The sequence below is a fragment of the Triturus cristatus genome, chromosome 8 (genome assembly GCF_964204655.1).
Source record: "Triturus cristatus chromosome 8, aTriCri1.1, whole genome shotgun sequence".
In the NCBI taxonomy this organism is placed as follows: Eukaryota; Metazoa; Chordata; class Amphibia; order Caudata; family Salamandridae; genus Triturus; species Triturus cristatus.
Genome location: NC_140591.1, coordinates 739,156,859 through 739,173,187, shown reverse-complemented (window position 1 = coordinate 739,173,187; position 16,329 = coordinate 739,156,859). Strand labels below are relative to the sequence as shown.

The following is a 16,329-nucleotide window of genomic DNA, read 5'->3' as shown; positions in this document are numbered from 1 at the left end:
TTCTTGGCAAGCATCACATATTGTGATGTTTTAGCTAAAAGTTCCATATCCTAGAGACTGATATATTCCTCTGTACTTGTACCTTGGGGATTCATCAAAACCTGGCATCATAAGCAGCTTTCTACTGCCACAGACTGGACAGCGAAACAATTTAAAATATCCCAGAAAAAGAAAATAAGCATGCTTAATCAGAGCTTTCTGGACAGGAAGGACATTTGAGCAAGTGAGGAATAAGCACTGCTTTTGTTAATTTGCATAGGCAGAATAGAGACTTCTGGGAAAAGGCCGAAATTACAGTCACAGAAAATGGCTGCATCTATAGAGAACGCTAAGAAGTGTTGGCAGCTTTTCCTCTGACCCTGGCCACTTTTACAAGCAATCCTATGATAGTCAGCAGGACCCACCCTAAAAAGGAAGGGGCATCCACTTGGACCCTTTCCACCTTTTCTAAATCTCGCCTGATCGAGCCTGATCGAGCAGATAAGCACATGTCATTCTCATTTCAGAAAGGTATTGGTTAGCTTGCTGCTAGCAGCTCAGTTATGTTATGATGTTAGAGGCTATGCAAGGAATGCTTTAGTCCAGCGATATGCAGTTTTTATTGCGCCTTGCATTCAGCAGGAAGATCTTTAGCTTGAATCTGTGGCCTAGGTATTCACCTTGGTATTTTTTTTGGCACAAAGTGAAGGAGTATTTAAGAGAAAATGCACAATGTGTTTCTTATGTTGTTATGAACAACTTGTTACTCTTTCTCATTAAGCTTCAGCCACTGAAGAAATATATAAATAAGGGCTGACTTCCTGTAAGACGTGTCCAAAGCTGGGACGGAATAAAAGGAGACACTTGTAAATGATAGTGCTATCGTTTGAGAAAGGGTAAGTTGAGACTGACTTTCATGCGTATTCACAGACCAAGCATCATAAAGATACCAGCATGATCTTCATTGCGGGCTTAGAGCCGGTATTAGCTTTTGAGAGGTAAGAGGATTTTGAGGGCTCGTTGGTCTAGGGGTATGGTTCTCGCTTTGGGTGCGAGAGGTCCCGGGTTCAAATCCCGGACGAGCCCTTTTCTTGGTACTCTTTTCAAGTTGTTTTGAAGTTTGCGTTTCAAAACCAACATCAATTTTTTCTTTGCAGTAGTGGATAATTCTTTGCTAGAGTCTCATGCTTCAGCCCTGCCCAGTCTGAGCTAATACCAAACATCTGGTCTTGCATGGCATGTACGAGCGTTCAGCTAGGGATGTCGGGCAGGTTGCATGAAAGAAATCTAAAGCCAGAGGCCCATGGAATAGCCAGTTCGGAGCAGTTTCATTACAGAAAAATCAACTGTAGGTATCTGTTTCTGTAGTGTAGTGGTTATCTCGTTTGCCTCACACGCGAAAGGTCCCCGGTTCGAAACCGGGCAGAAACAGTTGTTATATTGTGTTGGCTACAATGTTGATAGGTGCCGTTTTGCCATGGAATTGTCCAAGCCCTGAAGATTATTTCATGCAATCTCGTTCCAAGAAAGGGAATGCTCTCAAAACACTAAAGTAATCGGCGTGTGGATGTATCTGTTGGTTCTCAGACCTTGCTTTCAAAAGAGCCCTGCAATCGGTTCACTGCTCACCTAGAACAAGCATTAACATGGAGAATTGTTGGCACCAACAGGAATCTTATTTTAGTGGAGTGTTTCTGGCTTTGAGTGCAGAGGCCCTCGGCTCAATTCCAAGATGATCCTTCTCAAGGTGATGATACAAATGCATTGTCACCTTTACGTTTAATGTCAGAATCATTTATTTCCAGTTGGTGGTGTAAGAATGTTTGCAACAGTATGGCGATTTTTCCTAGCCATGCATGAATGAAAGCATATCACTCGCCTTTAGGTGTTTTTCTAATACATTGATATTTGCATCTTCCTTCCTAGCCTGCATGTTTGACTATCTTACAGGCTGCATGTAATAAGTATCACATCAGGGCCCTTCTTCTACTCAATTCACAACTGTTCTATCACGACATAGATAAGAAAGCTGCATCTGCTTTTGTTGTGTAGTGGTAATCAGGTTTACCTGACGTGTGAAAGCCCCATGCTTTGAAAGTACACAGTAACAAAGAAACCGATGACTTTTATAAAAAGGTGTCATGTGTGTCTCTTACTTTGCACAAAAAGTGCCAGAGATGACTTCATTTGCAGTCACTTGAAAAGTAGGGATTCTCCAATAAATGGTAAATGGTTGAAACAAATCTGAAGAAATGCATGACATACCTGTGTGTGTGTGTGTACGCATGTATGTATATATAGGGAGAGAGAGAGCGTCAATATAAACAGACTTTATTTCAATCAAGCTGTCTTTTCTATCCTTCAGGAGCAGAATGTTCTGATCATCAGCGCTCCAGAATGTAGTGTTTTCTTGGCAAGCATCACATATTGTGATGTTTTAGCTAAAAGTTCCATATCCTAGAGACTGATATATTCCTCTGTACTTGTACCTTGGGGATTCATCAAAACCTGGCATCATAAGCAGCTTTCTACTGCCACAGACTGGACAGCGAAACAATTTAAAATATCCCAGAAAAAGAAAATAAGCATGCTTAATCAGAGCTTTCTGGACAGGAAGGACATTTGAGCAAGTGAGGAATAAGCACTGCTTTTGTTAATTTGCATAGGCAGAATAGAGACTTCTGGGAAAAGGCCGAAATTACAGTCACAGAAAATGGCTGCATCTATAGAGAACGCTAAGAAGTGTTGGCAGCTTTTCCTCTGACCCTGGCCACTTTTACAAGCAATCCTATGATAGTCAGCAGGACCCACCCTAAAAAGGAAGGGGCATCCACTTGGACCCTTTCCACCTTTTCTAAATCTCGCCTGATCGAGCCGATAAGCACATGTAATTCTCATTTCAGAAAGGTATTGGTTAGCTTGCTGCTAGCAGCTCAGTTATGTTATGATGTTAGAGGCTATGCAAGGAATGCTTTAGTCCAGCGATATGCAGTTTTTATTGCGCCTTGCATTCAGCAGGAAGATCTTTAGCTTGAATCTGTGGCCTAGGTATTCACCTTGGTATTTTTTTTGGCACAAAGTGAAGGAGTATTTGAGAGAAAATGCACAATGTGTTTCTTATGTTGTTATGAACAACTTGTTACTCTTTCTCATTAAGCTTCAGCCACTGCAGAAATATATAAATAAGGGCTGACTTCCTGTAAGACGTGTCCAAAGCTGGGACGGAATAAAAGGAGACACTTGTAAATGATAGTGCTATCGTTTGAGAAAGGGTAAGTTGAGACTGACTTTCATGCGTATTCACAGACCAAGCATCATAAAGATACCAGCATGATCTTCATTGCGGGCTTAGAGCCGGTATTAGCTTTTGAGAGATAAGAGGATGTTGAGGGCTCGTTGGTCTAGGGGTATGATTCTCGCTTTGGGTGCGAGAGGTCCCGGGTTCAAATCCCGGACGAGCCCTTTTCTTGGTACTCTTTTCAAGTTGTTTTGAAGTTTGCGTTTCAAAACCAACATCAATTTTTTCTTTGCAGTAGTGGATAATTCTTTGCTAGAGTCTCATGCTTCAGCCCTGCCCAGTCTGAGCTAATACCACACATCTGGTCTTGCATGGCATGTACGAGCGTTCAGCTAGGGATGTCGGGCAGGTTGCATGAAAGAAATCTAAAGCCAGAGGCCCATGGAATAGCCAGTTCGGAGCAGTTTCATTACAGAAAAATCAACTGTAGGTATCTGTTTCTGTAGTGTAGTGGTTATCACGTTCGCCTCACACGCGAAAGGTCCCCGGTTCGAAACCGGGCAGAAACAGTTGTTATATTGTGTTGGCTACAATGTTGATAGGTGCCGTTTTGCCATGGAATTGTCCAAGCCCTGAAGATTATTTCATGCAATCTCGTTCCAAGAAAGGGAATTCTCTCAAAACACTAAAGTAATCGGCGTGTGGATGTATCTGTTGGTTCTCAGACCTTGCTTTCAAAAGAGCCCTGCAATCGGTTCACTGCTCACCTAGAACAAGCATTAACATGGAGAATTGTTGGCACCAACAGGAATCTTATTTTAGTGGAGTGTTTCTGGCTTTGAGTGCAGAGGCCCTCGGCTCAATTCCAAGATGATCCTTCTCAGGGTGATGATACAAATGCATTGTCACCTTTACCTTTAATGTCAGAATCATTCGTTTCCAGTTGGTGGTGTAAGAATGTTTGCAACAGTATGGCGATTTTTCCTAACCTTGCATGAATGAAAGCATATCACTCGCCTTTAGGTGTTTTTCTAATACATTGATATTTGCATCTTCCTTCCTAGCCTGCATGTTTGACTATCTTACAGGCTGCATGTAATAAGTATCACATCAGGGCCCTTCTTCTACTCAATTCACAACTGTTCTATCACGACATAGATAAGAAAGCTGCATCTGCTTTTGTTGTGTAGTGGTAATCAGGTTTACCTGACGTGTGAAAGCCCCATGCTTTGAAAGTACACAGTAACAAAGAAACCGATGACTTTTATAAAAAGGTGTCATGTGTGTCTCTTACTTTGCACAAAAAGTGCCAGAGATGACTTCATTTGCAGTCACTTGAAAAGTAGGGATTCTCCAATAAATGGTAAATGGTTGAAACAAATCTGAAGAAATGCATGACATACCTGTGTGTGTGTGTGTACGCATGTATGTATATATAGGGAGAGAGAGAGCGTCAATATAAACAGACTTTATTTCAATCAAGCTGTCTTTTCTATCCTTCAGGAGCAGAATGTTCTGATCATCAGCGCTCCAGAATGTAGTGTTTTCTTGGCAAGCATCACATATTGTGATGTGTTAGCTAAAAGTTCCATATCCTAGAGACTGACATATTCCTCTGTACTTGTACCTTGGGGATTCATCAAAACCTGGCATCATAAGCAGCTTTCTACTGCCACAGACTGGACAGCGAAACAATTTAAAATATCCCAGAAAAAGAAAATAAGCATGCTTAATCAGAGCTTTCTGGACAGGAAGGACATTTGAGCAAGTGAGGAATAAGCACTGCTTTTGTTAATTTGCATAGGCAGAATAGAGACTTCTGGGAAAAGGCCGAAATTACAGTCACAGAAAATGGCTGCATCTATAGAGAACGCTAAGAAGTGTTGGCAGCTTTTCCTCTGACCCTGGCCACTTTTACAAGCAATCCTATGATAGTCAGCAGGACCCACCCTAAAAAGGAAGGGGCATCCACTTGGACCCTTTCCACCTTTTCTAAATCTCGCCTGATCGAGCCTCATTGAGCACTGATTGAGCAGATAAGCACATGTCATTCTCATTTCAGAAAGGTATTGGTTAGCTTGCTGCTAGCAGCTCAGTTATGTTATGATGTTAGAGGCTATGCAAGGAATGCTTTAGTCCAGCGATATGCAGTTTTTATTGCGCCTTGCATTCAGCAGGAAGATCTTTAGCTTGAATCTGTGGCCTAGGTATTCACCTTGGTATTTCTTTTGGCACAAAGTGAAGGAGTATTTAAGAGAAAATGCACAATGTGTTTCTTATGTTGTTATGAACAACTTGTTACTCTTTCTCATTAAGCTTCAGCCACTGAAGAAATATATAAATAAGGGCTGACTTCCTGTAAGACGTGTCCAAAGCTGGGACGGAATAAAAGGAGACACTTGTAAATGATAGTGCTATCGTTTGAGAAAGGGTAAGTTGAGACTGACTTTCATGCGTATTCACAGACCAAGCATCATAAAGATACCAGCATGATCTTCATTGCGGGCTTAGAGCCGGTATTAGCTTTTGAGAGGTAAGAGGATTTTGAGGGCTAGTTGGTCTAGGGGTATGATTCTCGCTTTGGGTGCGAGAGGTCCCGGGTTCAAATCCCGGACGAGCCCTTTTCTTGGTACTCTTTTCAAGTTGTTTTGAAGTTTGCGTTTCAAAACCAACATCAATTTTTTCTTTGCAGTAGTGGATAATTCTTTGCTAGAGTCTCATGCTTCAGCCCTGCCCAGTCTGAGCTAATACCAAACATCTGGTCTTGCATGGCATGTACGAGCGTTCAGCTAGGGATGTCGGGCAGGTTGCATGAAAGAAATCTAAAGCCAGAGGCCCATGGAATAGCCAGTTCGGAGCAGTTTCATTACAGAAAAATCAACTGTAGGTATCTGTTTCTGTAGTGTAGTGGTTATCTCGTTTGCCTCACACGCGAAAGGTCCCCGGTTCGAAACCGGGCAGAAACAGTTGTTATATTGTGTTGGCTACAATGTTGATAGGTGCCGTTTTGCCATGGAATTGTCCAAGCCCTGAAGATTATTTCATGCAATCTCGTTCCAAGAAAGGGAATGCTCTCAAAACACTAAAGTAATCGGCGTGTGGATGTATCTGTTGGTTCTCAGACCTTGCTTTCAAAAGAGCCCTGCAATCGGTTCACTGCTCACCTAGAACAAGCATTAACATGGAGAATTGTTGGCACCAACAGGAATCTTATTTTAGTGGAGTGTTTCTGGCTTTGAGTGCAGAGGCCCTCGGCTCAATTCCAAGATGATCCTTCTCAAGGTGATGATACAAATGCATTGTCACCTTTACGTTTAATGTCAGAATCATTTATTTCCAGTTGGTGGTGTAAGAATGTTTGCAACAGTATGGCGATTTTTCCTAGCGATGCATGAATGAAAGCATATCACTCGCCTTTAGGTGTTTTTCTAATACATTGATGTTTGCATCTTCCTTCCTAGCCTGCATGTTTGACTATCTTACAGGCTGCATGTAATAAGTATCACATCAGGGCCCTTCTTCTACTCAATTCACAACTGTTCTATCACGACATAGATAAGAAAGCTGCATCTGCTTTTGTTGTGTAGTGGTAATCAGGTTTACCTGACGTGTGAAAGCCCCATGCTTTGAAAGTACACAGTAACAAAGAAACCGATGACTTTTATAAAAAGGTGTCATGTGTGTCTCTTACTTTGCACAAAAAGTGCCAGAGATGACTTCATTTGCAGTCACTTGAAAAGTAGGGATTCTCCAATAAATGGTAAATGGTTGAAACAAATCTGAAGAAATGCATGACATACCTGTGTGTGTGTGTGTACGCATGTATGTATATATAGGGAGAGAGAGAGCGTCAATATAAACAGACTTTATTTCAATCAAGCTGTCTTTTCTATCCTTCAGGAGCAGAATGTTCTGATCATCAGCGCTCCAGAATGTAGTGTTTTCTTGGCAAGCATCACATATTGTGATGTTTTAGCTAAAAGTTCCATATCCTAGAGACTGATATATTCCTCTGTACTTGTACCTTGGGGATTCATCAAAACCTGGCATCATAAGCAGCTTTCTACTGCCACAGACTGGACAGCGAAACAATTTAAAATATCCCAGAAAAAGAAAATAAGCATGCTTAATCAGAGCTTTCTGGACAGGAAGGACATTTGAGCAAGTGAGGAATAAGCACTGCTTTTGTTAATTTGCATAGGCAGAATAGAGACTTCTGGGAAAAGGCCGAAATTACAGTCACAGAAAATGGCTGCATCTATAGAGAACGCTAAGAAGTGTTGGCAGCTTTTCCTCTGACCCTGGCCACTTTTACAAGCAATCCTATGATAGTCAGCAGGACCCACCCTAAAAAGGAAGGGGCATCCACTTGGACCCTTTCCACCTTTTCTAAATCTCGCCTGATCGAGCCCTGATCGAGCCGATAAGCACATGTAATTCTCATTTCAGAAGGTATTGGTTAGCTTGCTGCTAGCAGCTCAGTTATGTTATGATGTTAGAGGCTATGCAAGGAATGCTTTAGTCCAGCGATATGCAGTTTTTATTGCGCCTTGCATTCAGCAGGAAGATCTTTAGCTTGAATCTGTGGCCTAGGTATTCACCTTGGTATTTTTTTTGGCACAAAGTGAAGGAGTATTTGAGAGAAAATGCACAATGTGTTTCTTATGTTGTTATGAACAACTTGTTACTCTTTCTCATTAAGCTTCAGCCACTGCAGAAATATATAAATAAGGGCTGACTTCCTGTAAGACGTGTCCAAAGCTGGGACGGAATAAAAGGAGACACTTGTAAATGATAGTGCTATCGTTTGAGAAAGGGTAAGTTGAGACTGACTTTCATGCGTATTCACAGACCAAGCATCATAAAGATACCAGCATGATCTTCATTGCGGGCTTAGAGCCGGTATTAGCTTTTGAGAGGTAAGAGGATTTTGAGGGCTCGTTGGTCTAGGGGTATGATTCTCGCTTTGGGTGCGAGAGGTCCCAGGTTCAAATCCCGGACGAGCCCTTTTCTTGGTACTCTTTTCAAGTTGTTTTGAAGTTTGCGTTTCAAAACCAACATCAATTTTTTCTTTGCAGTAGTGGATAATTCTTTGCTAGAGTCTCATGCTTCAGCCCTGCCCAGTCTGAGCTAATACCACACATCTGGTCTTGCATGGCATGTACGAGCGTTCAGCTAGGGATGTCGGGCAGGTTGCATGAAAGAAATCTAAAGCCAGAGGCCCATGGAATAGCCAGTTCGGAGCAGTTTCATTACAGAAAAATCAACTGTAGGTATCTGTTTCTGTAGTGTAGTGGTTATCACGTTCGCCTCACACGCGAAAGGTCCCCGGTTCGAAACCGGGCAGAAACAGTTGTTATATTGTGTTGGCTACAATGTTGATAGGTGCCGTTTTGCCATGGAATTGTCCAAGCCCTGAAGATTATTTCATGCAATCTCGTTCCAAGAAAGGGAATTCTCTCAAAACACTAAAGTAATCGGCGTGTGGATGTATCTGTTGGTTCTCAGACCTTGCTTTCAAAAGAGCCCTGCAATCGGTTCACTGCTCACCTGGAACAAGCATTAACATGGAGAATTGTTGGCACCAACAGGAATCTTATTTTAGTGGAGTGTTTCTGGCTTTGAGTGCAGAGGCCCTCGGCTCAATTCCAAGATGATCCTTCTCAGGGTGATGATACAAATGCATTGTCACCTTTACGTTTAATGTCAGAATCATTCGTTTCCAGTTGGTGGTGTAAGAATGTTTGCAACAGTATGGCGATTTTTCCTAGCCATGCATGAATGAAAGCATATCACTCGCCTTTAGGTGTTTTTCTAATACATTGATATTTGCATCTTCCTTCCTAGCCTGCATGTTTGACTATCTTACAGGCTGCATGTAATAAGTATCACATCAGGGCCCTTCTTCTACTCAATTCACAACTGTTCTATCACGACATAGATAAGAAAGCTGCATCTGCTTTTGTTGTGTAGTGGTAATCAGGTTTACCTGACGTGTGAAAGCCCCATGCTTTGAAAGTACACAGTAACAAAGAAACCGATGACTTTTATAAAAAGGTGTCATGTGTGTCTCTTACTTTGCACAAAAAGTGCCAGAGATGACTTCATTTGCAGTCACTTGAAAAGTAGGGATTCTCCAATAAATGGTAAATGGTTGAAACAAATCTGAAGAAATGCATGACATACCTGTGTGTGTGTGTGTGTACGCATGTATGTATATATAGGGAGAGAGAGAGCGTCAATATAAACAGACTTTATTTCAATCAAGCTGTCTTTTCTATCCTTCAGGAGCAGAATGTTCTGATCATCAGCGCTCCAGAATGTAGTGTTTTCTTGGCAAGCATCACATATTGTGATGTGTTAGCTAAAAGTTCCATATCCTAGAGACTGACATATTCCTCTGTACTTGTACCTTGGGGATTCATCAAAACCTGGCATCATAAGCAGCTTTCTACTGCCACAGACTGGACAGCGAAACAATTTAAAATATCCCAGAAAAAGAAAATAAGCATGCTTAATCAGAGCTTTCTGGACAGGAAGGACATTTGAGCAAGTGAGGAATAAGCACTGCTTTTGTTAATTTGCATAGGCAGAATAGAGACTTCTGGGAAAAGGCCGAAATTACAGTCACAGAAAATGGCTGCATCTATAGAGAACGCTAAGAAGTGTTGGCAGCTTTTCCTCTGACCCTGGCCACTTTTACAAGCAATCCTATGATAGTCAGCAGGACCCACCCTAAAAAGGAAGGGGCATCCACTTGGACCCTTTCCACCTTTTCTAAATCTCGCCTGATCGAGCCTCATTGAGCACTGATTGAGCAGATAAGCACATGTCATTCTCATTTCAGAAAGGTATTGGTTAGCTTGCTGCTAGCAGCTCAGTTATGTTATGATGTTAGAGGCTATGCAAGGAATGCTTTAGTCCAGCGATATGCAGTTTTTATTGCGCCTTGCATTCACCAGGAAGATCTTTAGCTTGAATCTGTGGCCTAGGTATTCACCTTGGTATTTCTTTTGGCACAAAGTGAAGGAGTATTTGAGAGAAAATGCACAATGTGTTTCTTAGGTTGTTATGAACAACTTGTTATTCTTTCTCATTAAGCTTCAGCCACTGCAGAAATATATAAATAAGGGCTGACTTCCTGTAAGACGTGTCCAAAGCTGGGACGGAATAAAAGGAGACACTTGTAAATGATAGTGCTATCGTTTGAGAAAGGGTAAGTTGAGACTGACTTTCATGCGTATTCACAGACCAAGCATCATAAAGATACCAGCATGATCTTCATTGCGGGCTTAGAGCCGGTATTAGCTTTTGAGAGGTAAGAGGATTTTGAGGGCTCGTTGGTCTAGGGGTATGATTCTCGCTTTGGGTGCGAGAGGTCCCGGGTTCAAATCCCGGACGAGCCCTTTTCTTGGTACTCTTTTCAAGTTGTTTTGAAGTTTGCGTTTCAAAACCAACATCAATTTTTTCTTCGCAGTAGTGGATAATTCTTTGCTAGAGTCTCATGCTTCAGCCCTGCCCAGTCTGAGCTAATACCAAACATCTGGTCTTGCATGGCATGTACGAGCGTTCAGCTAGGGATGTCGGGCAGGTTGCATGAAAGAAATCTAAAGCCAGAGGCCCATGGAATAGCCAGTTCGGAGCAGTTTCATTACAGAAAAATCAACTGTAGGTATCTGTTTCTGTAGTGTAGTGGTTATCACGTTTGCCTCACACGCGAAAGGTCCCCGGTTCGAAACCGGGCAGAAACAGTTGTTATATTGTGTTGGCTACAATGTTGATAGGTGCCGTTTTGCCATGGAATTGTCCAAGCCCTGAAGATTATTTCATGCAATCTCGTTCCAAGAAAGGGAATTCTCTCAAAACACTAAAGTAATCGGCGTGTGGATGTATCTGTTGGTTCTCAGACCTTGCTTTCAAAAGAGCCCTGCAATCGGTTCACTGCTCACCTAGAACAAGCATTAACATGGAGAATTGTTGGCACCAACAGGAATCTTATTTTAGTGGAGTGTTTCTGGCTTTGAGTGCAGAGGCCCTCGGCTCAATTCCAAGATGATCCTTCTCAAGGTGATGATACAAATGCATTGTCACCTTTACGTTCAATGTCAGAATCATTTATTTCCAGTTGGTGGTGTAAGAATGTTTGCAACAGTATGGCGATTTTTCCTAGCCATGCATGAATGAAAGCATATCACTCGCCTTTAGGTGTTTTTCTAGTACATTGATATTTGCATCTTCCTTCCTAGCCTGCATGTTTGACTATCTTACAGGCTGCATGTAATAAGTATCACATCAGGGCCCTTCTTCTACTCAATTCACAACTGTTCTATCACGACATAGATAAGAAAGCTGCATCTGCTTTTGTTGTGTAGTGGTAATCAGGTTTACCTGACGTGTGAAAGCCCCATGCTTTGAAAGTACACAGTAACAAAGAAACCGATGACTTTTATAAAAAGGTGTCATGTGCGTCTCTTACTTTGCACAAAAAGTGCCAGAGATGACTTCATTTGCAGTCACTTGAAAAGTAGGGATTCTCCAATAAATGGTAAATGGTTGAAACAAATCTGAAGAAATGCATGACATACCTGTGTGTGTGTGTGTACGCATGTATGTATATATAGGGAGAGAGAGAGCGTCAATATAAACAGACTTTATTTCAATCAAGCTGTCTTTTCTATCCTTCAGGAGCAGAATGTTCTGATCATCAGCGCTCCAGAATGTAGTGTTTTCTTGGCAAGCATCACATATTGTGATGTGTTAGCTAAAAGTTCCATATCCTAGAGACTGATATATTCCTCTGTACTTGTACCTTGGGGATTCATCAAAACCTGGCATCATAAGCAGCTTTCTACTGCCACAGACTGGACAGCGAAACAATTTAAAATATCCCAGAAAAAGAAAATAAGCATGCTTAATCAGAGCTTTCTGGACAGGAAGGACCTTTGAGCAAGTGAGGAATAAGCACTGCTTTTGTTAATTTGCATAGGCAGAATAGAGAGTTCTGGGAAAAGGCCGAAATTACAGTCACAGAAAATGGCTGCATCTATAGAGAACGCTAAGAAGTGTTGGCAGCTTTTCCTCTGACCCTGACCACTTTTACAAGCAATCCTATGATAGTCAGCAGGACCCACCCTAAAAAGGAAGGGGCATCCACTTGGACCCTTTCCACCTTTTCTAAATCTCGCCTGATTGAGCACTGATTGAGCAGATAAGCACATGTCATTCTCATTTCAGAAAGGTATTGGTTAGCTTGCTGCTAGCAGCTCAGTTATGTTATGATGTTAGAGGCTATGCAAGGAATGCTTTAGTCCAGCGATATGCAGTTTTTATTGCGCCTTGCATTCAGCAGGAAGATCTTTAGCTTGAATCTGTGGCCTAGGTATTCACCTTGGTATTTCTTTTGGCACAAAGTGAAGGAGTATTTGAGAGAAAATGCACAATGTGTTTCTTATGTTGTTATGAACAACTTGTTACTCTTTCTCATTAAGCTTCAGCCACTGCAGAAATATATAAATAAGGGCTGACTTCCTGTAAGACGTGTCCAAAGCTGGGACGGAATAAAAGGAGACACTTGTAAATGATAGTGCTATCGTTTGAGAAAGGGTAAGTTGAGACTGACTTTCATGCGTATTCACAGACCAAGCATCATAAAGATACCAGCATGATCTTCATTGCGGGCTTAGAGCCGGTATTAGCTTTTGAGAGGTAAGAGGATTTTGAGGGCTCGTTGGTCTAGGGGTATGATTCTCGCTTTGGGTGCGAGAGGTCCCGGGTTCAAATCCCGGACGAGCCCTTTTCTTGGTACTCTTTTCAAGTTGTTTTGAAGTTTGCGTTTCAAAACCAACATCAATTTTTTCTTTGCAGTAGTGGATAATTCTTTGCTAGAGTCTCATGCTTCAGCCCTGCCCAGTCTGAGCTAATACCAAACATCTGGTCTTGCATGGCATGTACGAGCGTTCAGCTAGGGATGTCGGGCAGGTTGCATGAAAGAAATCTAAAGCCAGAGGCCCATGGAATAGCCAGTTCGGAGCAGTTTCATTACAGAAAAATCAACTGTAGGTATCTGTTTCTGTAGTGCAGTGGTTATCACGTTTGCCTCACACGCGAAAGGTCCCTGGTTTGAAACCGGGCAGAAACAGTTGTTATATTGTGTTGGCTACAATGTTGATAGGTGCCGTTTTGCCATGGAATTGTCCAAGCCCTGAAGATTATTTCATGCAATCTCGTTCCAAGAAAGGGAATTCTCTCAAAACACTAAAGTAATCGGCGTGTGGATGTATCTGTTGGTTCTCAGACCTTGCTTTCAAAAGAGCCCTGCAATCGGTTCACTGCTCACCTAGAACAAGCATTAACATGGAGAATTGTTGGCACCAACAGGAATCTTATTTTAGTGGAGTGTTTCTGGCTTTGAGTGCAGAGGCCCTCGGCTCAATTCCAAGATGATCCTTCTCAAGGTGATGATACAAATGCATTGTCACCTTTACGTTTAATGTCAGAATCATTTATTTCCAGTTGGTGGTGTAAGAATGTTTGCAACAGTATGGCGATTTTTCCTAGCCATGCATGAATGAAAGCATATCACTCGCCTTTAGGTGTTTTTCTAATACATTGATATTTGCATCTTCCTTCCTAGCCTGCATGTTTGACTATCTTACAGGCTGCATGTAATAAGTATCACATCAGGGCCCTTCTTCTACTCAATTCACAACTGTTCTATCACGACATAGATAAGAAAGCTGCATCTGCTTTTGTTGTGTAGTGGTAATCAGGTTTACCTGACGTGTGAAAGCCCCATGCTTTGAAAGTACACAGTAACAAAGAAACCGATGACTTTTATAAAAAGGTGTCATGTGTGTCTCTTACTTTGCACAAAAAGTGCCAGAGATGACTTCATTTGCAGTCACTTGAAAAGTTGGGATTCTCCAATAAATGGTAAATGGTTGAAACAAATCTGAAGAAATGCATGACATACCTGTGTGTGTGTGTGTACGCATGTATGTATATATAGGGAGAGAGAGAGCGTCAATATAAACAGACTTTATTTCAATCAAGCTGTCTTTTCTATCCTTCAGGAGCAGAATGTTCTGATCATCAGCGCTCCAGAATGTAGTGTTTTCTTGGCAAGCATCACATATTGTGATGTGTTAGCTAAAAGTTCCATATCCTAGAGACTGATATATTCCTCTGTACTTGTACCTTGGGGATTAATCAAAACCTGGCATCATAAGCAGCTTTCTACTGCCACAGACTGGACAGCGAAACAATTTAAAATATCCCAGAAAAAGAAAATAAGCATGCTTAATCAGAGCTTTCTGGACAGGAAGGACATTTGAGCAAGTGAGGAATAAGCACTGCTTTTGTTAATTTGCATAGGCAGAATAGAGACTTCTGGGAAAAGGCCGAAATTACAGTCACAGAAAATGGCTGCATCTATAGAGAACGCTAAGAAGTGTTGGCAGCTTTTCCTCTGACCCTGGCCACTTTTACAAGCAATCCTATGATAGTCAGCAGGACCCACCCTAAAAAGGAAGGGGCATCCACTTGGACCCTTTCCACCTTTTCTAAATCTCGCCTGATCGAGCCTGATTGAGCACTGATTGAGCAGATAAGCACATGTCATTCTCATTTCAGAAAGGTATTGGTTAGCTTGCTGCTAGCAGCTCAGTTATGTTATGATGTTAGAGGCTATGCAAGGAATGCTTTCGTCCAGCGATATGCAGTTTTTATTGCGCCTTGCATTCAGCAGGAAGATCTTTAGCTTGAATCTGTGACCTAGGTATTCACCTTGGTATTTCTTTTGGCACAAAGTGAAGGAGTATTTGAGAGAAAATGCACAATGTGTTTCTTATGTTGTTATGAACAACTTGTTACTCTTTCTCATTAAGCTTCAGCCACTGCAGAAATATATAAATAAGGGCTGACTTCCTGTAAGACGTGTCCAAAGCTGGGACGGAATAAAAGGAGACACTTGTAAATGATAGTGCTATCGTTTGAGAAAGGGTAAGTTGAGACTGACTTTCATGCGTATTCACAGACCAAGCATCATAAAGATACCAGCATGATCTTCATTGCGGGCTTAGAGCCGGTATTAGCTTTTGAGAGGTAAGAGGATTTTGAGGGCTCGTTGGTCTAGGGGTATGATTCTCGCTTTGGGTGCGAGAGGTCCCGGGTTCAAATCCCGGACGAGCCCTTTTCTTGGTACTCTTTTCAAGTTGTTTTGAAGTTTGCGTTTCAAAACCAACATCAATTTTTTCTTCGCAGTAGTGGATAATTCTTTGCTAGAGTCTCATGCTTCAGCCCTGCCCAGTCTGAGCTAATACCAAACATCTGGTCTTGCATGGCATGTACGAGCGTTCAGCTAGGGATGTCGGGCAGGTTGCATGAAAGAAATCTAAAGCCAGAGGCCCATGGAATAGCCAGTTCGGAGCAGTTTCATTACAGAAAAATCAACTGTAGGTATCTGTTTCTGTAGTGTAGTGGTTATCACGTTTGCCTCACACGCGAAAGGTCCCCGGTTCGAAACCGGGCAGAAACAGTTGTTATATTGTGTTGGCTACAATGTTGATAGGTGCCGTTTTGCCATGGAATTGTCCAAGCCCTGAAGATTATTTCATGCAATCTCGTTCCAAGAAAGGGAATTCTCTCAAAACACTAAAGTAATCGGCGTGTGGATGTATCTGTTGGTTCTCAGACCTTGCTTTCAAAAGAGCCCTGCAATCGGTTCACTGCTCACCTAGAACAAGCATTAACATGGAGAATTGTTGGCACCAACAGGAATCTTATTTTAGTGGAGTGTTTCTGGCTTTGAGTGCAGAGGCCCTCGGCTCAATTCCAAGATGATCCTTCTCAAGGTGATGATACAAATGCATTGTCACCTTTACGTTCAATGTCAGAATCATTTATTTCCAGTTGGTGGTGTAAGAATGTTTGCAACAGTATGGCGATTTTTCCTAGCCATGCATGAATGAAAGCATATCACTCGCCTTTAGGTGTTTTTCTAGTACATTGATATTTGCATCTTCCTTCCTAGCCTGCATGTTTGACTATCTTACAGGCTGCATGTAATAAGTATCACATCAGGGCCCTTCTTCTACTCAATTCACAACTGTTCT

General features: G+C 41.9%; 6 non-coding genes across 6 annotated transcripts; all 6 read left to right on the top strand.

The window, feature by feature from the left end:
• Window positions 1–3,369: 3,369 nt before the first annotated feature.
• Window positions 3,370–3,441, top strand: TRNAP-UGG (transfer RNA proline (anticodon UGG)). Its single transcript has one exon. It is a non-coding gene; the product is annotated as a tRNA-Pro (tRNA).
• A 272-nt stretch (window positions 3,442–3,713) lies between these two features.
• TRNAV-CAC (transfer RNA valine (anticodon CAC)) lies at window positions 3,714–3,786 on the top strand. The gene has a single exon. It is a non-coding gene; the product is annotated as a tRNA-Val (tRNA).
• A 4,710-nt stretch (window positions 3,787–8,496) lies between these two features.
• On the top strand, window positions 8,497–8,569 carry TRNAV-CAC (transfer RNA valine (anticodon CAC)). The gene has a single exon. It is a non-coding gene; the product is annotated as a tRNA-Val (tRNA).
• A 1,982-nt stretch (window positions 8,570–10,551) lies between these two features.
• Window positions 10,552–10,623, top strand: TRNAP-UGG (transfer RNA proline (anticodon UGG)). Its single transcript has one exon. It is a non-coding gene; the product is annotated as a tRNA-Pro (tRNA).
• A 2,315-nt stretch (window positions 10,624–12,938) lies between these two features.
• Window positions 12,939–13,010, top strand: TRNAP-UGG (transfer RNA proline (anticodon UGG)). Its single transcript has one exon. It is a non-coding gene; the product is annotated as a tRNA-Pro (tRNA).
• Window positions 13,011–15,335: 2,325 nt separating this feature from the next.
• On the top strand, window positions 15,336–15,407 carry TRNAP-UGG (transfer RNA proline (anticodon UGG)). Its single transcript has one exon. It is a non-coding gene; the product is annotated as a tRNA-Pro (tRNA).
• Window positions 15,408–16,329: the final 922 nt, after the last annotated feature.